This window comes from Triturus cristatus, chromosome 10 (assembly GCF_964204655.1).
Source record: "Triturus cristatus chromosome 10, aTriCri1.1, whole genome shotgun sequence".
Lineage (NCBI taxonomy): Eukaryota > Metazoa > Chordata > Amphibia > Caudata > Salamandridae > Triturus > Triturus cristatus.
In genome coordinates, this window is record NC_140593.1 from 702,254,723 (window position 1) to 702,275,933 (window position 21,211).

The following is a 21,211-nucleotide window of genomic DNA, read 5'->3' on the forward strand; positions in this document are numbered from 1 at the left end:
AGCAGTCTCGAAGGAGAGGTTGATGATGTTGCGCAGGTGGAGTGCGATGGAATTGCCGGCTTTGTTGAAGATGTGGTGTGGGAGAGGGTCGGACGGGGATCCAGAGTGGATTGTGCCCATGGTCTTGATTGTGTCCTCGATGCTCACATTGGCCCAGGTTGTCAGGGAGTCATGGATGGTGGGGTGCGGTGGGTCCAGTGCGACGAGGCCCGCAGGGGATGTCCGGGGTTTGAAACTGTCATGGATGTCGGTGATTTTTTGGTGAAAGAAGGTGGTGAGGGAGTCGCACAAGGCTTGCGATGGTGGGATGTCGTTGGCGCTGGAGCTGAGGTTGGAGAGTTCCTTTACAATGTTGAAGAGCTCCTTGCTGTTGTGTGCGTTGTTGTCAAGGCGGTCTGTGAAGGAGGTCCTTTTGGCGGTCCTGATGAGGTGGTGGTGGTTGCGGATGGCGTCTTTGTGGGCAGCGCGGCTGTCCGGCGTCTTGTCGCTGTGCCATATGTTCTCCAATTTCCGGCAGGTGCGCTTTGAGGCGAGGAGTTCCGGGGTGAACCAGCTGGCTCTTTTGCGGGTGTCTCTGTTGGTGGGTTTTTTCAGCGGGGCTACGGTGTTGGCGCAGTCGTTCATCCAGCGTTCGAGGGTGAGTGCACCATCATCGGAGTTGGTGGGGTTGGTCAGAGGGTTGAGTGCGTGGCTTGTCTGTAGTTGTTCTTCAGTGACTTTGCTCCAGCAGCGGTGGGGGATCTGTAGGGTGTGGTGGTGTGTGAGGGGTTTTCGGAAGGAGAAGTGGATGCAGTGGTGGTCTGTCCAGGTGAGTTTGGAGGCGTGGCTGAAGGTGATGTGGGTGCTTGAGGAGAAGATGGCATCAAGTGTGTGACCGGCGATGTGGGTCGGCATCGTGACAAGCTGTTTTAGTCCGAGGTTGGCGAGGTTGTCGATCAGGGTGGAGGAGATGTTGTCGTTGTTGTTCTCCAGATGATAGTTCAGGTCTCCGAGGAGGATGTAGTCAGTGGAGGTCAGCACGTGTGTGCTGATGAGGTCGGCGATGGAGTCGCAGAATTGAGGCCGGGGTCCTGGCAGTCTTGCAGACGAGGGTGCCTCTTAGGGTGGTTTTGGGGTCCGTGTGGATCTGGAAGTGCATGTGTTCGGCGGTGCTGAGGGTGTCGTTGGTGTTTGTTGAGATCCTGATGGTGTTTTTGTGTACGATGGCGATTCCTCCTCCGGCCCCGTTGGTGCGGTCTCTGCGGGTGATCTTGTACCCATCGGGAATGGCTATGGCGATGTCTGGCGAGGAGGCTTCGTTCATCCAGGTCTCGGTCAGGAAGGCGGTGTCCGGGGATGCGATGTCGAGTAGGTCCCAGAGCTCGACGGCATGTTTGCGTGCGGAGCGGGTGTTGATCGGGATGCATCTAAGCTGGTTGGGTTCCGTCATGGCGGGTGTCTCGGCGCCTTCGAGGCAGGAGAAGCTGCAGTTCAGGCAGGTGAAGGGACCGTGTGTGCGCTTCGGGGTAGCCTTGCAGCAGGTGTGGGTCCTGGGTTGAGAGCGACGAGGGTGTTGGTGTCATAGCGGAGGCGGTCTTCGTGGCTGGTGCGGGGGGCAGGGGTTCTGGCGCTGGGCACAGTCCAGGAGTGGACAGGTGCAGACGGGCTTGCCTAAGGCGTGCTTTCAGCACGCCAGCGGCGCGGCTGCACAGCGGCCGCCATATATGGGAAGGTGGGGAGGGAGGAGCAGCTGGGAGGCGGGAGGTGTGTTGCAGGGGCAGCAAATGGGCGGGGAGGGGGCGGGGCTGCAGGGGAAGCAGCGGCGGGGACAGGGGCAGGGAAGCGGAGCGACCGCGGGAAGGAGGCAGGCAAGGATCAAGAGGGCACAGAAGTCAGCAAAAGGGGCACAGAATCAAAAAAGGGGGCAACAGCAGTCAGAAAAACGGGGCACAAGAATCAAAAAGGGGCAACAGCAGTCAGAAAACGGGGCACAAGAATCAAAAGGGGGCAACAGCAGTCAGGAAAACGGGGCACAAGAATCAGAAAGGGGGCAACAGCAGTTAGGAAAACGGGGCACAGGAATCAAAAAGGGGGCAACAGCAGTCAGGAAAACGGGGCACAGAATCAAAAAAAGGGGGCACAGAGTAAAACGGCGAGCGGGGGGCAGGGGGACACAGAAGAGGAGCAGGCAGACAGAGATATGGCACAGCAGAGCAGATACAAACCTAAGGCCACCACTGGCCACCAGGGATGCAGTGCAGGTGGAAACCTGTGGGTGGTGGAGGGCCTCAACTTCAGCGGCAGTCAGTAGTCCTCAGCGGGGGTGCAGGCGGAGCTGCAGCGGGGGGAGCAACCTACCAGGAAGGTCAAGGGTCGCAGGACAGGACATTATTAAATCAGATTTCTTAAATCCTGGCTTAGTTGTCAAGGAGACATTTGTTGTTCGCACCACTGTCACTCAGAACGACACTGTTAAACATTATTTTCATGCAGCGCTTCAAACCACACATCTGCAGTTTCAAGGCATTGTAAAACAGGCGACACCATTAAGTACTCTGACGGTACTGCACCCAAATGGTGGATTCATCCCGATTTCTTTAAAGAAAGCTTTGCATTTCTGAATTTCTGAACGCGACTGAAAATGATGATCTTCAAATGGGTCACTATATATTTACCATTATAAGCTTCAGTTCTCTTGAGTGCCTTATCTTCCTTTTCACAGAGCTTAAAACCGCAGTTTAGCCTTTCTGGGCGCTCCAAATAAAAAATAATAACGGTTATCCAAACGATTTGGAACTTGCTGCAGTTGAACTAAGAAGGATGAAGTGCTGATACGGTTCTGTCGAAATTCATACTGGTAACGTACGACTTGGTGCTCATTGGCGTTGGAAATGTCCCACAATTATAGTGCAATTTGCCTGACCCTATTATGGGATCTCCTCCGGTCAGGGTCTACCTGCGCGCAGTTTGACATGCGCACTCGTTCTCCTCACAGCTCTTTCCTTCAGCTGACTTCCGAGTCCAGAGTGAATCAGAGGAGGAGCGGGAGCGGAGGCTTCCTCTCAGTGTCAGCGTGCAGTAGCCAGGATCATCACAGAGGAGGCTAGAGTCTGGCGGGCTACACCGCAGTAGATAACCCTAACCCCCACGTGAAGGTAAGGTGAACATCCTGCTGGAATTGGGAAAGAATGTAATGCATTAAGGAGTGGGGGGTTGCACTTGTTCTGAACAGCATGCACTATTTTAATCACAAGCTTCCAGCTGCACTCATATCCGGGCCCGGGGTTTTCCTGGGACCACAATGGAGACAGCAATAAAGACAGTCACCCTTATTTTTTAGCTACACGTGCTGCGTTCTTCACAAAACCTGCAAATTCTATGGCACCAGAAACCGACAGCTGTTTTATGAGCAAGGACTACATTCAAATCAAGGTCTGAATCTCTGTTAAGTTACTCCGCCAGGCTGCAGAACTCTGGGGAGTATTACAGAGTTTTTGGGTAACTCTGCATAATTCAGCTGAGTATAACTCCGCAAACTCCTTATCCGAAATGGATTTTCCTCTTGATTAGTGGGTACCTTGCCCATAACTGAATGAACAATTATAGGACTTATAGTAGGCAATACAGGCACCGGTTGCGACAACAAGGTGTGCAAAACGTATTGTGTCAAGCGTCTATATAGAGGAACTAGAGCATAGTACAAGGATTGTGTTTGCAAAACATTTTGATTCGCCATATCAGAGTACAGTGTATATCTATGTAAGGCTGGCCAGGGCACCCCATCATTACTGAGGTGACCCATGCATACAGGTGTAGGTACATGTGGGAGTGTGCCTAGGACCCAAGTATTATGTTGCCAAAAAGATAAAGGTATCTCCATGAGAGCATATGCTCTGTATTCTGCTGGTGGTTGAGAAGTTGTGTATCTGTGGAATGTGTTTGTATTAACATCGACAACTGGAAAATCGAGCCAAGAGTAAAAAACTTCAAGGCGATAAGCTGCTTCCATTTCTATCACAAAGATAAAAGCACCACCTGCATTGGTAAGTCCATGATGTGTTACATGTGCATTGACAGCCAGTCTGCAATTTACAGAAATAGCAATAGGCTGTGACAAAATCACACTATAGCAGTATGGAAAACAAAGTGCAACACAAAAATGGGTATAGTCCATTCAAACTTTCAAGCTTGAAAAACCAACAGAATACTGTGGTGGATTAATTCCCAACACCATGGGTGTCTCCGGTGAGAGGTGTATAGGTATTGTGGACATGCACAAGTACTACTCAGGAGACCCGTGAATAAGTACCAGACCAAATGTTGGCGGTGCCATGACGCAGTGATTCTGTTTAGAAACAGAACTATGCCTATGATCACAGAACATCAGTATGTAGGGATTTAGTCACCATACCACCTCAGTACCTACGGGCCCAAATCCAGACTAAAACATAGTGCTTTACGTGCCGTACTAACCTTCCAGAGTGACATGTAAATTAGTACCCCAGAAACACAACACTCTGAACCCTCTCAGGGATCGTGGTAACAGGTCATCACCGTTCGTTCTCTCCCTTATACGTGTCCACATTAAACAGAAAAGAACCCCCCAAAAAAGTGTACAATATTTATTGAAACACTCGTGTTCTATCATGAAGCAGTAGTGCTGCAGTTGGAAAACATATTTACCCAGTAGAAAGCATTTGAGACTATTATTTGGTGTCACACAATGACATAGCCATGGTAAAGTAAAAGACAGAGAAAAAGACATGGTGAATCTGGAGGAATTTCAATGATAAAGTGGCAGGAAGCAGCGCGCACAACACGGACACTTGAGTTTTCTGGGATCACATAAAAACAAAAACTGCTAGATTCTCAGAACAGAACCAAGGAAATGACAACAAGGAAGGAAACTGCTGTACGGGCTGGCTAACAAAGAGCAGTGAGCTAGAACAGTACATATTTAAACATTTATAAACACATATGTACAAAATATACATTATATATACAATACAAGTGCCAAAGAAAATGGTGCACACAGTTCTATTTTTAATGATCTCACAATGCACACATTATCATTGGCAGATTATCAGGATTTTAAGATCCCGGTCACAGAAGGGGAAATTCAGTGGGCAATTTTGACAAAGGCCACTGGGAAGACTCCTGGCTCTGACCTCTTTCCTTTCAAATTCTTCAAGGAATTCGTCTCACTAATCATCTCAAGTCTGAATCAGTTTAGAGGAAGCCTACAATACTTGTTCCTTGCCATACGACCTATTCGATTTAATGATATCAATGACTCTATAATCAAACACACTTACAAACTAATGTCGCTCAATTTCATTATTTAATATTGAGCTAAAAATACTAGCGAAAGTTTTAGTAACAATATTAACTAGAATATTATGCTCCTTAGTGCACTAAGATAAAAACAGCTTTATTCCAAATAGGAGCACATGATATTGCATGAAGTTTTAAAAAGTGGGAGCACCGTTTATTGGTTTCTGATGAATACATCTACCTGCAGTTTCCTCACCTTTTGGATAGTCCTAGGTGTACTACTGGACCTTTAACATTGCAATAGCTCAGAGTTGCTGGTAGGTGGTGTTGGTTCCTTCTTGGCACCAGAAGAAGCATTGGTCTGATGTCATTGAAGCTATGTAGCACCATCTTAGATTCCTGATATCAGTTCACTTTCTCCACACCCTACAGCACAGACCCAGAGCTTTTCTCTATGATTTTTCAAATTTTCAGCAGCAGATTTTTTTCTCCAAATATGTTTTCATCTTCTGCAGTGCTTACGATGTCTTTCCCCTAGGAGTCAGTATTGAAAATTTGCATCTCTCATGCATGACAATTTTAACCCAACAAGCTAAAGTTGGGGAAGAGACTCCTTTATGAGGAGATCTGTAGGAAATCAATAATTGACATTCACTCATTCTTCGATTTTTTGTTCTTTTCTCGTACTCTTTCAAACATTTAACCACGCACAGTCTCTCATTCTAAGGAAAAAATAGGTAAAAGATAGAAGAAGACATCGTTTTGGTTCTTTTTTTGAGATAATAGAAGACACCTTCTGGTTGGAAAACCCTGCTAGACACATTTACAACTTTAACATCTGAAGTTCTTCTGAAAGAAACTAGACATAGTAAAACCGTAAGTTTATATGAGATGCGTTTAAGGGAGAGGGAAGTATTATCTCCCCAAGAAAGAGTCCGGAGAATGAGGGTAACATCCCAGAGGGTAGTGTATTTAGCAGAAGGAGGGTTCAGAACTCTCATACTTCTCACTATCTTTTTAGTCAAAAGAGATTGGCCAACTGAGACACCGTTAATTAAAGAATGCCCAGCTGAAATAGCAGATCTATAAACATTAACGGTTCTAAAAGGTAGACCTGATGTAAACAATTCTGAAAAATAGTTAATAACGTGAACTAGATCAGTTGAAATGGGATCATAATGTCGTTGAATGCACCAGCGAACCCATTTGTTCCATGCCAATCGATAAGCTTTTCTTGTACCAGATGCCCATGACTCGGAAATGAGTCTGAAAGCATTTGACGAAAGCCCAGGGATTCGCCATTGTCTCCTGAAATCTTCCATGCCGTCCGGACCAGAAGACCCTGTTCTACAAGGGGATGGATCTCTCCCTCTGGACCTAGGAGTATTTCCTTGAATGAAGGAATCAAAATAGGGAAGTCTACGCTCATTTCTAGGATGATAGGGAACCAGGCCTGAGATCTTCAAAGAGGAGTTATTACGACCATGCTCTGTCGATATCGTCGAGCATGAAGTAGCAAGCGAGGAAGCATTGCAAATGGCGGGAAAGCATAAGGTGCCAGCCCCCTCCAATCTTGAAGGAAAGCATCTACTTTTGAGCTTGAGGGTCCGGGCTCCAACTGAAGAAATTCTTCAATTGAGTATTCAGACGGTCTGCAAATAGGCCTATCTTGAAGGGACCCCATCTGGATTGAATGGCCAAGAATACTTGTCTGTCCAGTCCCCAGTTACAGGAGTTCTTGAAATCCCTCGAGTACCAGTCTGCCACACCATTCTTCAACCCAGGAATGTGTTCCGCTATGACCGAAATTTCTTTGGTCAAACAATTGCTCCATAAGCCTTTGGCTAGGTCTGTCAGGCCCTTGGAGTGAGGGCCCCCTAGTTTGCTGACATATCGTACTACGAATACACTGTCCATCCGTAACGTTACACAGCATTTCATCGATTTCTGGGTGAAATAAAGAATCGCAAATAAACCTGCTAGTAATTCTAAGCAGTTGATATGCAACTTCTTCTCTCGAGGAGTCCAACGACCCCCTGTTGATGATTTCCCACATCTCACTCTCCATCCTTCCAAACTCGCGTCTGATTCTATTATCAAATCCGGTTCCTCCCCAAAGATGGCTCTGCCATTCCATGCTTCTACATTCTTTAACCACCAAAGGAGTTCGGTTCTTGATTCCTGATCTAAGGAAATCATTTTGATTGAGCCATTATGAGGATATCGTCGAGATATATGATTAGCCTCACCTTTGTCTGATCCAAGCAGTGACGGGTCGGAGTACCTTGGTGAAGCACCAAGGGGCAGACGATAGGCCGAAGGGAAGGCTGCAAAACTGGTAGAGTTGTCCCTCCCTAGTGAATTGGAGAAACTTTTGGTGGGGTTCCCAGATAGGAAATGTCAGATAAGAATCTTTTAGGTCCAGTCTTGTTAACCAGTCTCCTTTTCTTAAAATGTCCCTTAGGAGGTGTATCCCTTCCATTTTGAAATGTTGGTAGACTACCCATTGATTTAATTTTTTTAAATTTATGACTGGCCTTTGTTCCTTGTTTTTCTTTTCTACTAGAAAAATATTGCTGAGGAAACCTAAGTGAGAGCCTTTGACAATCGCACCTTACTTCAATAAGTCTCGTACCTCTTGAGAGACCAGGAGGTTGTCTTTAGTATAGAAGACAATCTCTCGGGGATATCTTGTTTGGAAGGGAATACCAATGAAGTCTATTTTGTACCCTTTCACTGCATCTAGAACCCAAATATCCTTGGTTACCATATTCCAATTCTCAGCAAATTGAAGTAGTCTCCCTCCCACTTTTGCAGGGGTATCTGAAAGGTCTACCTGATGGAAAGGAACGTTGTCTCCATTCGCCTCTGAAGGGACGTCCTCGGCTCCTTTGTCTCTGAGGGTAGAATTGTCGAGATCCCCCGAAGTTGTTGTTATATCTCCCGCCACCACGGGCCATGAAGGGTCTTGAATTGGAGTTTCCTCGGCCGGGGAAACTACCCCGTATTCTCCCGGCTCGGGTGAAAACCCGATCTTGAAATACCTTTTTTATTTCTTTTTGTGACTTTTGTATTGAGCTAAAGGCCCCAATGTATTTAGCCATGTCTTTAATAAAATCTTCGCCAAAGAGAAAGCCTTGTGAATTGGGTCCACCATCATTCTTGGCTAGTTCGATTAGTATACGGTCGATCTTTAACAACACCCCTTTTCTTCTCTCTGTAAAGATAGCCATGTTAGCATTACCGATAAGGCATATAGCCCTTTGGACCCACTCCCTGAGTTCTTTAGGGTCAACTGGGCAGTCTCCCAGATAGGCTGATTCAGCCATTTCAAACATTTTTGTAAGTGGGCCTATGGTGTCAAGGAGGCGGGCCTGACAGGATTTCAAGCCTTTATCCATGCCCTTTCTTGGGTCTCTTGAGGTTTTGGCTATGAAGGCTACCACCTTGGGATCCAATTCAGGGGTTGCAGCTACTTTGTTTGGAACGGAGGGTCTCGGGCATTCAGAACGGAGTCTAGATCTAACCTCCTTTGGGATTTCCCTTTTCAACCAGAAGGAGAGGTAGTCTGCTACGTGTTGGGAGGGGGTCCATTCTGAGGACAGAGGGTGTTTTATTAATAAAGGGTCGAACATAATTTCTACAAATGGGTCCAAGATTCCCATGTTAGGTTCTGAGGCCTTGCAAGCCTCTTCTGAGCTCCCCGTTCCCCTTGGTGTCTCTTCAAAGTCTGTGTTAAAACCAGAAGAGCAGGATAGGTCTATTTCAGGGTCAAAAGTCTCGTCACTATCAATAGGCGGGCTCAGGGCCTTGATCTTGCCCATATTGGGTGCCCGAGGCACCATTCCTGTCACTGCCTTGAGAGCATGAGGGGGGGGCGGAGGTCTTAGCTTTCTTAGAGTCTTTGCGCTCTTTACCGCCAATCGCCCGTTTCTTGGGAGCCTTAACTGCTCTTGGTTGTTGGTTGCTAGTAGAAGGGTTCGGGGAGATCTTTTGGGATAAATATTACAGTTTTTTATTTATAGTGTCTTCAATTTTTCAAAAACAAATCATCCATTTAGACACTTATATACCATTTATTCTTCCATTGACCTTGAGATATACATATATAAAACATGTAATTTTCAGAAAAACACACATTCACTGGATGATGTCATCAGTGCTGTCATCAGTGATGTCATCAGTGATATCATGAGTGATGTCACTGACCATGTCATGAGCTCAGATAACTATAACTCGCGCGACCGCCACTCTATCACAAGGATGATGTCATCAGTGATGTCATGAGTGATGTCACTGACCATGTCATGAGTGATGTAATATGTGACGTCATCAGCAGTGGATTGCGGTCGCACGAGTTATAGTTATCTGAACTAACTATAACGGGGGAATTTCAATGGCTTTTTACGAGTGAAATGTCCAGCTAACTATAACATGTGTGAAACCTATGGTTTATTAAGTGAATTTGCAAGGTTTGGTGCTCCATGGTAAGACTGGAGTCTAACCACATTCCAAGACTCTTTATCATCACTTTAGGACTGGGGAGTCTCTCCAGACAATAAGGCTCAAGGGTTAAGACTTTCTTGCTGAGGTGATTGCCTTCGTTTAGCATGAGTTCACACTTGGCCATTCAACTGGCCACCTCCTGAAGACTGGATGCCAAGTTGTGATAATTAGAAGTGCGATCAAGGTAAATAGATATCACCAACTGGGTGTCATCAGCATAAGAGGCCAATGACAACCTGAAGGAATGAAGAGTGACAGCAAGGGGACACATATAAAGATATAAAAAGGGTGGGCTAAGGAATGACCCCTGCGGAAACCAACAGCTCTGGGGAAAACTGTGAGAGTACCAGGATTGGTCAAGCACCTGGAAAGTTCTGTCCTTCAAGAAGGAGGAAAGACATTTCAAGGCATGGCCAATGACACCTGGGCTTGACATCCTTTGGATAAGTGTGGCATGGCTTACCGTGTCGAAGGCCGTGATTAGATGCAATAGAATAATGGCTGCTGACCCTCATTTGTCCAACAAAGATCCTAATTTATCGGCCACAGCCAGCAATTATCTTCACACACTGTCTCTGTTGGGACTTGAAGATCCCTACAACCACACACTATCTCTGCAAGGACTTGTATATCACTATAGTCACATACTACCTTTGTGTGGACTTGAACATGATTACCTTCAAACACCATCTCTGTGAGGGCTTGCACGTTCCTCTGATCATACACGGTCTCTGTTTCAACTAGATTATCCTCTATGTCACTCTCTACCTGTGTGATCTTTTGAAAATTGTCTTTACAAAGTATTTCAGTAGGGATTTCAACAGAATTGTCTACACACATTAAATGGGGACTTGAAGATCCCAATACCCAAACACTATCTACGTGGCAGCTTGGGCATTGTCTTTACACACTATTTCACTGGGTACTTTAAAAAAACTATCTGTACACACAATCTGTATGGGGTAGTTAACATCAAAAAATCATGCACTATCTCTATGGGGACTTAAACATCATTGTAATAAAACTCTATCTTTGTGGAGACTTGAACAAGATTAACTTTTCACACCATCTATATGAGGGCTATAACATTTCTATAATCACACCCTAGCTATCTAGAGGCGTGAACATGCCATTCATGTCATCCTATCTGTGTTTGGACTTGATCAGCATTATCTTCACAAACAATCAGTCTGAAGATATGAACATTATCTTTACACACTATCTGAGGGGTCTTGAATACAACGCCTTCACATACTACCTCTGTAGGAAGTGAGCATCACTATAATAGCACACTATCTTTGATGCAACTTGCCAATAATCCATTACTATCTGTGTTTAAATTTGAACATCATTATCTTCACACACACACTATCTATATGGCGATATGACCATTATCTGTACACACTATCTGAGTGATCTTGAACACAATTACATTCACAAACTGTCTCGGGGGGAATTGAACATCATTATAATAACACACTAAGTTTAAGGGTACTTGAGCATGATTACCTTAACATACAGTTTCTCTTTGGGCTTGAACATCCTTATGTTCACACCCTACCTGGGTGGAAACGTATACATTGTCTTGAACAAGATTATCTTTACATGCTATCTCTGTGGGGTCTTTAACATCACAATAACCACACACTATCTCTGTGGGGACTTAAACAATATTAAGATGAAACACTATCATTCTGGGGACTTGAACAAGATGAAATTCACACACCATCTCTGTGATGCCTTTAAGGAAACCTAACATCACTATAATAAAACACTATCTTTGAGTATGACTACCTTCACACACAACATCTTTTTGGACTTGAACATCCTTATGTTCACACTCTACATGTGCTGAGACCTATACCATGTCTTCACACATTATTTTAGTAGGCATTTGAACAAGATTACCTCAAACATTATCTCTGAGGTGACATGAACAGGTTAACCTTTAGACACCTCCTCTGTGAAGACTAGATCATTCTTAAAATCACAAACTGTCTCTGTGAGTACTTGAACACAACTATAATCACACACTATATATATGGAAAATATCATATTTCTATAATCATAGATGGTTTCTGTTTTGACTTGAGCATCATCCTCACACACTGTCTGTGTGGAGATTTGACATTGTATCTACATGCTATTTCAAGGGGATTTGAATAAGATTATCTTCTTACACAATCTCTGTTGCACTTGAAAATCACAATAACTATACACCATCTCTATGGGGACACTACCATAATCACAGAGCATCTTTGCGGGAACTATAGCATTTTTATAATCACACAATCTCGGTTTGGACTTGAACATCATCATCTTCACCTACTATCTGTGTGGACTCGCATATTGTCTTTGCATGCTATTTCAGCAGCAACTTGAACAAGATTATCATCTCACACTATCTTTGAGGGGACTTGAACATTGCTATTTTAAAACATGATCCTTATGGGACAAATAACCCCACAGACCACATTTCTCTGAAGGCTATAACAGTCATATAATCCCACATTATTCATGTAGGTACTTGAACACCATTATAATCACACAATATCTCAGTGGGAATATAAACACTGCTATAATCACACACTATCATTGTCGAGGTTTGAACACGCCTATAATCACACACTGTCTCTTTTTGGACTTGAAAACCATTAATTTCTCATTTCTATGAGTGGGGACTCAAACATTGCCTTTACATACTATTTCAGCGGGTACTTGAACACAATCTTCTTCACACACTATCTCAGTGGGGACTTGAACACTCTATTACCCATGAGGACATCTGTGGGGACATCAAACAAGACTCCACACATGATTCCGATAAAGATGGCAATAAGTGGCAACATTCTGCAGAGTAAAGACCCCAGGATAAATGCTGTATACCTTACACACTTTTTTTATGAGACTTGAACATCCCTATATTGACCCTGTATCTGAGTTGAATTGAAAACATCATCATAATCACACACTCTCTCTGTGGAGACATCAATAATCCCATAATCACACATAATCTAAGGACTTGAACATCATTATCTTTACAAACGCTCTCTCCCTGGGTACTTGAATATTATCTTCACACACTATCTGTATAAGGACTTGAACATCCCTATAACCGCACATTAGGAATTTGAACATCCTCATACCACAGATTATGACCAATATTTATCAAAGTTTTGTGTCGCTCTTGCACCACACAAGAGGACACAAAGGCAATGCAAAACCTAAATGAGGTATGCCAGGTAAGGCCACCTTGCACAGCCTTGAGTGGCTTGATAAATCTAGAGTAATGCAAGGCAGGTAGGCATTCCAAGAGTGCAGCGTGGGTGTTCCCATGAATCAAGGCATGCATTCTGACACGTTCCCCAATTTAACAACACTGGTGGACCTGTGAATGTGTTAGAATTGTATTCCTCTCCACCAGGGCACAACAAGGAGAAATACCTTTATTTCTCCTTGTTGTATCCTCTTTGTAAGTGTGCTCCACTTAGAAAGAGGAAAATGTGTCTCAGGACTGTTTTTATGCAGGAACTTGTTCCTTCCTGTACAAAAACAATCCTGCCTACAACATGGGCACCTATGAACCATGGTGAAAGGGTGCCTGCATTGGTGCTAGGCAGCAGTTTGTGCTCCAGCACAGGCAGAGAGCAGGAATGCCCCTATAATGTTAAATAAAGCATATGCCTGCCCTCTACCTTTCATGCAGTGCAGCGCAGCAAGGTGGTTTCCTGCGTTGCATAAAATATTGATAAATATGGTCCTATATCTCTTAAGACCTAAATATCCTCATAACCACACATCAGCTCTGTAGGAACTTGGGCATAATTATCACCACACACTATCTGTTTGGGGACTTGCACATTGTCTTTGAACACTATTTCAGTGGGGCCTAAACAACATTATCTTTACAAACTATCTTAGTAGGGAATTGTACACACTCATTTTAACACACTATCACTCTAGGGACTGGACTATCCCCATAACCACACAATATCTTTTGGGGACATGAACATTCCTTTAACCACACACTAGAGTGTCTGAGGTCTTTAACATGATATTAATCACACACTATCAGTGTGGGGACTTCAAAATGATTACCTTCACACATCATCTCCGTAGATACTTAAAAGTTCCCATAATCACAAACTATCTCTGCTTGGACTTGAACATCCATATCTGCACACTATGTGTGTAGACTTGAACATTGTCTTTACACACTATTTCAGAATGAACTTGAACAAGATTATCTTTACACACTATCTTTGTGGGAACATAAACATCACAATAAGCCCACAATATCTCTGTGGAGACTTTAACATCTCTATGATCAAAGCTTATGATTATTGGGCATTGAATATCACTATAAAAACACTATCTTTGTGGAACCTCAACATAATTATCTTCCCACCCCATCTCCATGAGAGCTATAAAATTCCTTTAATTGCAGACCATTTATGTGGAAGCTTGAATATATCGATAATAACATACTATATCTGTTTGGACTTTAACATCACTATTTTCACACACTGTGCGTGGGGAATTGAACATCATCTTCGCACACTATCTCAATTGATCATGATTACCTTTACACACTATATTTGTGGGGACTTGAACACATGTATAAAAACACACTGTTGGGGAGGACTTTAACATCTTTATTTTCATACACTGTGTGGAACTTTAACATTGTCTTTTCAAACTATCTCAGTGGGACTTGAGAAAAGATCATATCTTCACACAATATCTCTATGGGAGATTGAGCATCCCAAAAACCACACACTATCCCTGTGGGACATGAACATCACTCAAATCATGCACCGTCTTTGTGGGGACTAGAATATCAATGTATTAACACACTATCTTTTGGGGACTTGATCATGATTACCTTCACAAAACATCTCTGTGGGTACTTGAACATTCCTCCAATTACATACAGTATCTGTTTGGACTTAAACAACATTATCTTCACACTCTCTATGCGGGAACTCAGGAATTGTCTTTACACACAATTACAGTTCTCTTCACACACTATCTCTGTGGGGACTTTAATATCCCAGTAATCACACACTATTCTTGTGGGGACTTGAACACTTCAATTATCATACACTGTCTCTGTGTGGACTTGAATATAATTATTTTCACACTTTTCCTTTGTGGGTACTTTCCTCATAGCTATTGGCTACCGAGATCACACACCACCTCTGTTCACATCACTGCACATTATCCCTTTGCAGACATTAATCTTTGCAGACATTAACCTTACATGCTTTCCCAGAAGTAATAACTACTTTGACAAATATTTAAGCAACTAATCAAACTTGACCATATTGCCTGATTGCAACTGTTAATTTGTTTATGTGTTAGGTCCCTTATCTCTTAAGATTGTGAGCACTAAGCAATGGGTTGAATACAGTTTTAAGCGTCTTTCTGTATTCATGATATGATATTTTCTGACAAATTATTGGCACAATCCATCTTTTGTATGCCCCTAAGAATGTGCAGCAATTCATATGTAACTAGATTATGATGTTAATTGTGTATATTGTAGATACAATTAACTTTGGGTATGTGTGTTTGACTATATTCATCACAAATGGCAATTACAAAGTGAGTCCTCACAAGAATGGTAGCATGGGTTCACGTTCCCATAAAGATGGTTCTGTGTGCTACAGCAGGTGGTGGACAACGCGGTCTATGAGATTCGCTCAAATGTGCAAAATAGCACATTCTCAACATTTCTTTTGATGAACCTTTTACCAGATATGTTCGCTAGGGAAGATTTGTGCATTTGAATCGATCATTCTAAGTTCAGGTATTGTCTACGCTGTTAAACAATGTAGATGCAATAACATTGATGCCTCAGTTACTCTATTTTGTCCTTGTAAATTAACTTCAACACTACCATGTCCTTCACACCACAATTTGGCAGTGGAATTATTAACTGACAATCACCCTACCAAAGTGTGATGCAGACATGAAGAGAACACTTGATAGAATAAAATAACAACGATACGGATGATTTCCACCAACATAAAAAGTAGGCTTGTTCTCACAGGGTTATTGAAAGAAATAGAGGAAAGGATGTTCATTTAGATCAAAATAGAGAAACAAAAAAGGAAAATATGCCTCATTCTTTCACTGTAGTAGAATTCTTAGCAAAACAAATATTTTAATTCTTGATTTAATTTTACCTCTGAATATTGAAAATATGCTTAAATAGCCAGTTTTAAGTAACATTATTTAGACCTTTAACTGCTTTGTTCAGCATTTAAAACTGAAAAAATACTTACTGCGAACTTTGTACGTCTATTTCATCTCTTTTGGCTGAATGTTTTCTTTAAGTGTTTAAACTGTATGCCTGAAATAGAAGGAATATATTACATTTCATTCCATTAAAATTGTGTAAAATAGCTCAAACTGAAAAGAGTTTTTCTAAAAATGTTTATAACCTCCGAATTTCTTGTGTGTGATTTAATTTCTTCTGCAGGAAGAACACATTCTCTGCTTCCATAGGCTGCTTCCCCTACCCTCTTTTACATTGACTTACATTTCATTCTCTTTCTTAATTCATTCGCAAGGTCTTATCTTACATGTACGTTGTAGACACTTAAAAATATGTATAAGACCTCTTGGTGACTTGAATGAGAAAGCCTAGGCTTCTGATTCAATAAAAGATTTGCAACCTGGTAACACGTTTGATTATTGTGTGGTTTATTAGGACTGTTGTCATTTGCATGGACTAGTTTAATGCATGGTAGGATTTCACAAAACCTCCCCAGAATTACAGCATTTCTAGCTTAATCCTAGGAACATTTTGTGAGTTTGTATTTTGGCATTGACATTTACCTTGCCTAATAAGTAAAAAACATATAGATATTGTGTACAGGAAGGCATTGTGTCAATGGATGTTTGAAAGTGGATTATTGGTAGGTGCAAATGTAGGTCTGCCACTAGCAATAAGGCCACTAACACAGTATAGGACTCAGAATAGGTCTTAGAAAATTGTTCCCTTGCTCTACCCTTGGTAGCTTGGCTGCGAGCAGGCAGGCTTAACTTCAAAGACAGGTATGTAAAGTAATTTAAAATCATAAATTCAGTACATAATTAAGACACAACAAATAATAAAAATGTAAAACCAATTTATAAAAATAGGACATATGTGTATCTTTAAAATGACACCAAAATGACAAAAATCCAATGTAGGGAACCGGAGATATGAATTTGTAAAGATTTATCACTTTATAGCACTTAGAAACATATAGCAGCATATTTGGATATCTGGTCGCGATAGACCGGCTCAAAGTCAAAGTTTCAGGCCGACCGGGATGGAGCCCTGAGCTGCTACCACTCGTGGTAGGTGCCGATCACAGTTTTTACCTTCGGACGTAGAAATTTTTCTGGAGCTTTTTCTCGTGGGGTCCCTTGATGCTCTTCACCAGGCCGGATTCGGTGAGGATTCGTCGGCCTCGGATTTCTTCTACTCCCGGTCAAACTCTGGAAGATGCACCTATGGAGCTTTTAGCGGGACAAACCTGGAAGACTTGGCCGGCTCGTGGTTTAAGGCAGGCTGCTTGGCTGGCCAGGTTGAGTCAGTCCCCCTATGGAGCTTTTTTCCAAAGTTGCTCCAAAGTTCTCCAAACTTTTGGAACTTCTTCCTGAAGTCCCCCAAAGGGTTCCAAAGTGTCTCAAACTCACTCCAAGGATCTGGAAGCTCCAAGATGGTTCTTGAAAGTTGAGTGCTTCAGTTTCCACAATCCACTTGGACAAAACCCTTACAAATCCACTGGTAATTCTCTGGGTTGAGGATCCTTAGTGGTGATGTTCCAGGTGAGCTCTGTTAACCTGTAGCTTGCAGGGAGTCCACTCTTTAGTTCTTTAGCAGCAAGGTAATCCACAGGGCTGTAGTTTCAGCTGGTGCAGACTGCAGAGGGCAGGCCTTAGATTTTGTACCCCAACTACTCAGCCTGGCAACGTCTTGTTTTCTAAAGTTTCAAACAGCAGATCTGAGAGAGACTGCCCCTCTCAGATACTTATTCCAAGTTCTCTGGGTCAAGCAGGAGGTCACTGCTGACCAATGGGAGCAGGGCAACTCCCCAAGGCTATTACAACATCCTGTAGAGTGTGGCATTATTTTGTCCCAGAGTGCACCAAATCCTCCAAATTCATAATGGCTGATTATCCAGCAGGGAGGTAAGAATGGCTAAATACCTCCCCAGGACGGCTACTTTCCATAGACTCTCCTCCTCGCATCTGTGCATTCCTTCCATAAGCCTCGCTCTGGCTGAGGTAAAAAGTTTAGAGTTGTAAATGACACTGGCTTCTTCCCTCCTCTTTGAAGACCATGGTTTACGACTACTCCCCCTGCCCTGGCATTCCTGTGGAACAGCACACTGCCCCCCCCCCCCCAGAAGAGCTGATTAACCCCAGGGGCTCTTTATCACCTCTTCAAAGCAGCCTGGCTAATCCACTTAACTCTGACCACTTAGGACAGACCACTGGAAGGCTGAATCAGGACTTGCAAACAAAAAAGTCTTACAACTTCTTGTCTGTACCTTTTGGGAGAAAATCAACAATATCATATTGTTGGATTTATCACTACCATTCTGGGAAGTCTTTGAATAGAAGTTCTATCATTCTCCTATCAGGAGTTATTAGTTAATAACCTATTGCTATGTTAACCTATGTGGCATGGGATTTGCAATGGGAAAAATGACTTGGGACAGTTTTCCAGCACTAGAGCTTATAAAAACATATTTTATAAGTATGGCACTTATATCTACAGGATCCCCACGCCATGAAACAACTAGCGGAGACTTTGGAGGTTCTGAATCTGTAGAAATATTGCAGATCCTCCCTCCACAGTGCTCCTAGCATCAAAGTCGAATTTGGGCAGCACTTTCTCACATTGTGGGGAGTGAAATGTGAAATTTCACTTAACACATGGCATATACAACTCATTTTATAAGGGTCTACCTTATATATACCTGACTCCCCACCTCTGGGACACCTAGGGGAGACCCAGGGGGTTCCTAATATGCCAAAACATTGTAGGTTATCTATTTTTATGTGCCCCAAACATCAAAGTCGAGTTTGGGCACAATTTACTTTTTAAAAGCAGTCCTGCCACCAAGGGCTACTTTTAAACTGACATCAGGCTTCAGCAGTGCACACATGCAAGTGCAGAAAAAGCTGCTGGCCTCTAAACTGCCATTCCCTATTGCGGACTCGGGACTTCTAGGTAGTTTTAATCCCCCTGCCCTATTATTTAATGGGGTCTGATAGGGTAGGTCATGCCAATCACAGGGGTACCCCATACCATAGTGTACCCTAATGTATGTAGGTGTTTTCACTGTATTCTAAATGTGTCTCTTTCAGCATAGCACTGGCCCTGGGTCTGGTTAGGAAGAGTCCAGGGTCAGTCAGTGTCAGTTACCACCAGTACCAGTCAGCAAAAAGTTGGGGGGTGCCCAGGGCACAGGATGATTTTGCAACAATGGAGCATTTTATTTATTTTTCCCTCAAAGGAATACATGTTTTTCATGTAGATAAACTACTTCCCCCACACACCCAAATAGGTATGGATGTTCTTTTTCTTACCCATCCATGAACAACTTTTCCATCTTATTTCCACTGTAGGCTTGGAAGGGTCAAAGAGTAGCTTGGGAATCCTTAAAAACTCATTGGTTTACGGTTGTTTTCAAATTCTCAAAGCATATATAAAAAAATAATGGAAGCACACCAATCAATCATGTGTTCATCGTCCACAATATATAATAGTTCTCAATTTATAAGACTCACATATAAGCATACAAATAGTTTGTGTAACTGCAAGTCATTTTTTCCACCAGAGCAACTATCCTAATTTGAAAGTGCATAATGTATTTGTGTTTGTTAAAACAATAATTCTGATTTGTGAACAAAATATTCTTGTAGTAAACCAGCCAACACCTATTGCATCCCTTCTTATCATGTCTTCAAGGTGATATCCATGGATGGTTGTGAATTCTTGATGAAATAATGTTTAAGGGACAATGTAAATCAATATGTTTGGTGTATGGTTCATTATTAAATAATAAGTAAGAAGTTGGAATTTGGGCTTTTCAGGTTATTGTTTGTTGTTAAGCATCTGATCACAAACTGGATCTTTACACAGTGTTATTTCATTACAAATGGCATCACTAACATATTGACAATGTTGGAATAGTGGTACTGTGGTGAGGTTCAAAAAGCTGTTGAATCTTAAATTTGAGGAATCATATTACAGGAAGGATCCCCCATTTTTCTTTCAAATTGCTGCACTTTACCTTACATTAAAACTGTTTTAGTATGATTAGGAATATGGTCAACAGACTGCGATGCCACAAAAGCGTATTGTGTGGGACCCTTTTTATGTTAATATATTTATATGTATATTTGAAGAACATATTTTTGAGATGACCTCTTGATGATACAGTTTCTTTATTATTATACTAAACTAAACTATTGCTTTGTCTATGATTTTTGGGGTTTGGTATAACGCACCAGAGGATTTTCTACTAATCATTCAAATGTTGATTACTAACGGCATAAAACTGTCACTCAAAACTAGACTGAGTACTGGTAATATTTTGGGATGTAAATGTAAAAGTCATTGAAAATAAAAAGACAATGTTCTTTCTATTCAAAACACTGACCAGAACAATTTAGTTCATTACTCTAGTTTCCACACAGCTGGATTAAAATAGCATTTGTCACAACCCCAATTGTTGGGACTCACACTATTTTGGAAAAAGATACATGTACACTAGCTGAACAAATGCTTAATACTTTTGTGTTCAGAGGCTGTCAACTGCATGTTTTCAGAATAGCAGCTGAAAAAAATGAGCACACGATAACAAGCTCAATATCCACGATTTGCTAAATCTCAAAAACAGTCTTTATTTAAAAATGTCATATAAATTAATATGCATAAAAGAGACTCAAACTGAATGTTGCCTAAATGTATGAAAACGTGAAACTTATTTTTAAACCATCTCTGATGTACACTTAGCAACAAAACAATCAGTATTAAAGGGACATGATTCCTCCTCACAAAATATATAAAAATAAGGTATTCACAACTATAGAAACTGGAAATGGTCAACATCTCAGAACATTTCAGTCCTTGAAGTGCTCACATTGCAGTAATGACATCATATCATATCATGCACACATAGGTCAACAAATCATGCTCAAGACTTTTACAAGCTTTTATACTCCTTATTGCATTTAGCTTCCGCAATGTCTTTGTGGCTACTATACATTGACAAGACATAAAAGGAAGATTAGATAGAATGATGCTTATATAATATTGGCACAGGCCACAGGAAAATAAGTTACCAACAGCAACTCATTTTAGACACTGCTAATGTCTCACTGTTCAAACCCCAAATGTTTGACGCTCTTTTGAAATGCTCAATAGGGAGCAATAGAA

At 42.3% G+C, this 21,211-nt stretch overlaps 1 protein-coding gene across 1 annotated transcript in view; it reads right to left on the minus strand.

Moving 5' to 3' along the window:
* The window catches only part of LOC146789911 (uncharacterized), a 3,228,338-nt gene that overhangs the window by 2,741,774 nt on the left and 465,353 nt on the right, over positions 1-21,211 (minus strand). The window contains exon 4 of the mRNA XM_085631221.1: positions 16,050-16,117. The gene's annotated coding sequence lies outside the window, so the exon portion shown is untranslated. The remainder of the gene's footprint in view (positions 1-16,049; positions 16,118-21,211) is intronic.